Source organism: Pieris brassicae, chromosome 5 (assembly GCF_905147105.1).
Source record: "Pieris brassicae chromosome 5, ilPieBrab1.1, whole genome shotgun sequence".
In the NCBI taxonomy this organism is placed as follows: Eukaryota; Metazoa; Arthropoda; class Insecta; order Lepidoptera; family Pieridae; genus Pieris; species Pieris brassicae.
The window spans coordinates 3,580,335-3,586,334 of NC_059669.1; the positions used below are offsets into that span (position 1 = coordinate 3,580,335).

The 6,000-nt window shown below is 31.6% G+C and overlaps 1 protein-coding gene across 1 annotated transcript in view; it reads right to left on the reverse strand.

Moving 5' to 3' along the window:
• The window catches only part of LOC123709257 (ATP-binding cassette subfamily G member 4), a 45,617-nt gene extending 42,398 nt beyond the window's left edge, over nt 1-3,219 (reverse strand). Inside the window, exon 1 of the mRNA XM_045660419.1 lies at nt 2,915-3,219. The gene's annotated coding sequence lies outside the window, so the exon portion shown is untranslated. The remainder of the gene's footprint in view (nt 1-2,914) is intronic.
• Between the last annotated feature and the right edge of the window lie 2,781 nt (nt 3,220-6,000).

The window sequence follows — 6,000 nt, forward strand, 5'->3', positions numbered from 1 at the left end:
CGTGTGTGAGTGTCCTCATTTTAACATGTGTGATGTGGGGTCACAATTAAAAGAAAATGAGCCTTGTAAACATATACAAAAGTAGCCATATTCTTTTGTTACATTTTATGTGGATAAGGATCCGTTGTTAATGCTGACTGGCGCAGAGGAGTGAGAATGTATAATGAAACACGAAACGACGTTGCTTGCTCTACAGCCCCCTAATATGGTGATGCGTCATGTTTTATCATACGTTTATTAAATGACAAACGAATAAATAGTTTCGTCTTTCGTTATACAAAACTTTTTAAATTACTCACTGTTGCTAACAAAAATATGTTTATTATGGAATATAAGATACAGGCATCATTTATTCCGCGTCATTAAATTTGAATCGGTAGACATCCCTACACACCGGCAAAGAAGACAGAGGGTGTAGACCGAGAGAAAAAGCCAGCGTAAAAAAATCTCGGTACTCTTTTGAAATAGCAAATCATCATACAAAAGGACTATGGAAAACAACATTTATTTTAAAACAAATATCGCAAATTAATTAGAAGTAACTTAACATAATCTTCTCACGCCAAACAGTCGTTCCGCGGACATATAAGGCATTATTTACAACACACTCGTGGCTTTTTCCGATGCCTTCAAATTAGTTTTTATATCCCTTGTTAGATAATTTAGCGACCTATAAGTTTCTAACAATAAAATATAGACTTACTTAACCCTTAAAATTGTAAAACAGTTCAGATGTCGTTTCACAAATGAACAACAAATTGCATCAAATATTCCTGTACATAAGTGCGTCTATATTGAACATATTTTATTGGCTATTATGGAAATATAAGTTAAGAGACACGTGATGAGTTTAATTAAAACTAACATTTATGAAGTCAGTGTACCAGATCACATTAAATAACATCATTTATAACAATGTATATAATACGATTCTAATAATTGCAAATTGGTTATAAACGCGATAATATCCGATATAAACGTGTCCATGCAATCTACAAAATGAATTTAAATAAACTAGTGACGTAATTTTGTTTAGGTCTGAGCCTCAGATTTCTATTGTTTCGTGATCATTTGTTTTTTATAATGGAAAAGTAGCCTTCTGTGCGTGACACACGCCGTCCACTTTTTGAGTCCAAGGCATGTCCAGTGGCCTTGCAAATTTTTCCCTCACCCTTTGAGCGAATGTTAAATGCGCATATAGACAGAAAGTCAATTGAGAGTACAACTACGGCTCAAACCTACGACCTAAGGATTGAGGCGCACTCCAAAGCCACTTCTAAACAACGACATTAAAGAAAATGGTCTAAAATTTATTTAAAGACATTAACATTTAGAAGTACAATAATTTTGTACTATATATGTACTTATCTACGTTACGCTAATTAAACCTAATTAATAATAGCAAAAAAGTATGCAATTCGCACAATGAAATCACGTTTATACAAAAAAATACGTATTTTTAATATGCAGATCATTTAATTAAGTTATAATTGTAGTAATCATTGTAAATAGTGAGAACAAATTACACTTTTATTAACTTGTAATATTTATTAAGTTATAAATTATACGGTCATAAACCATATAATCATTGATATAATAATACGAGTCGATGTGAAAAAATATCTTTTAAATCGGCATATTCAATAAATTTATGATTATAGTTTGTACACTTTACATATATTTTTACGGCATAGATCCAAACAGTAAATATCATTACATACCAACGAATTTTATAAAAAATATAAAAATCATATCTATCTTCCTAAACATGTCACAAATATATCTAGTTGGTGTAGAACTGAGGAAACGGTTATGTAGCGTAATCTAATGGGGGGTGACTGCTGAAACGCTGTTGGCAGATCCTTTCGTTCATGGGTTTTAATGAGTATGTACGAACTTTGTGGAAATCATATGATATCAATATTCTATTAAAATATTATTAACCTAACTATTATTGAAAATTTTCACATAATTGTAATATGAAAATCCCGGAATTTTCCATTACGAAAATAACTAATGTCAACACGTCAGTAATGGCTAATTAGAATGTTTTGAATACATAATTAGATTACAGGCAGGAAAATTCAGTTTAAAATATCTATCGTAATCGCTTCCAGTAAAAAAAATTATATATATGAACTTAATATAATAAATGAGTATGAAGTATTAACAATGCACTATAATATTATATATACGGTAAATTTGGATTATTGCTATATTGATAGCACAGTAATATTCGAGCGCTGCGGTCTATGGTGGTGATTATTCCCAATCGCAAACTGCACAGAACACATCATTGAACCGCTATTGTATATTTTGGAGAGTAATAAGAATCTGTTTACTTCTTTGTCTCCCCTTTTATATAAATACTCTTTGCGCTACTCTGTACCGCACGACGAAATTATATTTTTTAATTGCGATTTTAAATATTAATTAAGATACTGTCTGATCCCGCTTAATTGATGTATTTTAAATAATGTCCTAAAAATATATTTTTGCTGAATTACTGATATTTTCAAAGAAATAAAAAGAATGAAAAACTCTTTACTTTCGATTACTAAATACTAACCTACTTTGTAACTACAAATAACGATACTTACATATTTTTTGACAAATCTTGTAGAAAATTTTAATTATGCCCCTATTAGTAATAAGTAACAACTATAAACAAGAGATGATAATTATTATATGCATTCCCGATTTAAAAGTGTTAAATGTGAAATTTTGCCTTGTGAAACACTTTTGACGGAGTTTAATATTGATGTTGATGAAACAACAATTATTCGGCGTATTGCGTAGTACCAATATAACAGTATTTTAATTAGATAAATTGCACAAATAAATCGATATCAATTGAAAACATACATTCACGCGCAACCCAAATAAATTATGTAATATTCAATCGATAACTCACCTTTTTCACTGACACTTAAAAACACTTAAAAATCGTACAATAATATGGCAACAAATCAAAAGAAAACGATGCACAATATTGCACTTAGATTTTAAAAATTCACGCGCGCTGATAATCGCGTAATCATTCGACTATTTTTATAAAATTCGAACGTTATGCTCACAGTCAGCGCTGTTTCACGCGCAGTGGCATACTGAATGTTTGAACACACGCTTGCTGAGGCCAAGCCAGCAGCTGCCAAGTGAACCCTGTCAACCCGAATTACGTCACAACGGGCGCATGCGCTCCTGAACACACCTGTATTATTCAACGCAATGGAATCATAGACAAAACAGTAATATTATTCAACGATATGTTATCAATTCAATGCCGTTTCGAAACAGATTAGCGTCGAGTACAATTAAATTATTTCTCAATAATTTGTTTCATTACATTTTTGAGTCCATTCTTCTCATCGTTCTTTACATACTTTACATTGGCTCTTAAACAAACGACTCACATTCGAGAACTAAGTAGATGATTCATAAGTCATACACGAGATTGCCCTGGATTTACTGTGATGAATGTAGAGTTCAAAGTAAGTATACTTTTTATTTACATATAACGCTGTAATTTTTGAACTATCATTGTTAATTATTTATTTTTATAAATAACTTTAAATGCTTAACACGTTTTCATTGCATGGATGCAAGTATTGACAGAGAACAATTGACAAGATACCTCTATCATAGACATATTGGTTTTTGTACACCAATATTAATGATACAATGCTATAAGCCCATAGACAAAGTTTGATATTTAATATAATAATCACGGCGTGAAATCTAGTTGGTGGGAATTTCCTGTGTGGGAAAAAAATGACGCATATATTAGTAAGAAACAGTCTAAAAACTGCTACTCATTTAATGAGACTGTCCAAATTATATGGCGGACACGTTACACGTTCTATCCTTTGCATGGTCGCATAGTCCTGGTGACAATCCTCTATAGCGGATATCTGACTGAACCGTCGTGATGTGACGCGTCATTCCAAGGTCCCCGTTGATGCTGCAGAGCTCACACCAGGCTTAAAGGCTTTGGCATATCTTCATTAGTGTAGATATTATAAAGAAGGAGAATTTGATTGTAGGTTTGTATTGAATATGATCCAAAACTTCTGGATTGATTTAAAAATTCTCGCACTGTTAGACGCCTTTATTATCCATAATTAACATAGGCTCGGAATATTTTCATAAAACTTGGGAGTCCGTATGAAAAGTTCGAAAATGTAATCATGGTGTTATTAAAATACAAATAATAGATTGACAATAGACCGAAGTGATTTACTACAATTTTATAGAAGACATCAATATTTACTACTATGTCTAACTATAAAATATTTCATAAAATAAAATGTAAACCTTATTGTTGGTAGTGTTTTATATATGGCCAAACATTGTTTTTGTCTTAGGGTAAGATTCAAACTTCGAAGAGTTCGGCAAGTCAAAAACCAATAACTTTTTTGCATACTATAGTCATTAGTTTTATGTCTCAACTTATCTTACCCAAACTGTGTTCATTACTCTTCATTTATGTGTTTAAGTGGTGTCTTTATTATAAATATCTACGCCTTTATTCAGTTGCAAAGCAATTCATGAAAAATTAATGTTCTCTTTTTAAATTTGTAAACAACCGTCGTTCTTCCGACGCCTGGCCTGTATTACAAATATGTTTAAAAAATCAAAAGTTATAAATATGTTAGGGAAAAGCAATTCTAAAATTTATATATAAGGAAGATAAATAGTTATATTGCGCACTTAAAAATTTATGTAATAGTTTTTATTTCCTGTATAATTTGCTACACTTTTCAATTTTAATGGAATTTGTCTTTCTCGCCATATTAGTGACCACCTCATTCCTTTCAAGGTATAAAAATTGTTTTGTGTATGCCTAGGGAACCAGGATCCATCCCGTTCTTCGTTATCCTACAGCTAACATAAATTATATAAAACCAATAACCATTATACTAGAGATATTGCCAAATATGGAATACATACTATATTCATACATAGGTTCAATATTTACGTTTTAGTTCAAGCAATAAAAAATATCAAATACAGTTGCAAATTAACTAATTCAGATATGTTTTGTAATGGTATGAAAATGGTGCTCATGAAGCAGGTGATTTGGCGCTATGGTTATAGCTAATTGGTTCCATGGTTTTGAAGAGGCGACGTGGCTATGGCAATTTTTATAAAACACTGTTACATCAAAAACGTATGAGAGCAACAAGAAGCAAAAAGTCCCGGTCGATGTATGCCAAGAGAGAAAATACTAAGAACGATCGTATAATACACACATTCCAATTGTGCATAGTGACAATCGTAGGAGTAGATATTATTTGTAATCATTAAAAACTTTTTTACGAAAATCGTATTCATCACATTATTTACATAACGTTTCTAGTAATTTGCAGCTTTGAGGGGGTCAATACACTTGCGTACATCAAAGATGTTAATTTTATTTTCGTTTTATACAAAAGGCAGTGTTGGCGCTTCTCATCCCTGACGATGAGAAACGTCGACCTACGAGATATCAAACTCCAGACTTTCTAGGTCTAAGGTCTAAGGTTAAGGAAAACATTATGAGACATTCCTTAGAGCTTAGACAAAAACTAAACGGTTTTGTTAGGCACGTGGTGGTATTCCACTAGCGCGGACTTTTAGAAAATATTTTTTCCATACAGAAAATCAGAAAAATACATATTATAATTCGAAATAACTTTTCTCTCCGTTCTTAATTAGGTACCGATTTTGATTCGAAATCCCAAAATAAAATAAACTAATAGTATTACGTTAATATTGTTACAGTAACTTAACTGCATTTTAATAGAGAAATTATAAAACGTTTAGTATGTTTATTTTTTGTTATCTTCATTCTGCAATAATTATAAATTAATGATGTGACACCTGACGTAAAACACTAATATCATCTGCTCCGCTACTCTGTAAAACCAAACCCGATTTTAATAATTTCTTAATCATTGACTGGCATTGGTACTACCTAACAAAGAACCATGAAGAACTCCAAGTTCAATGTAGTTCTGC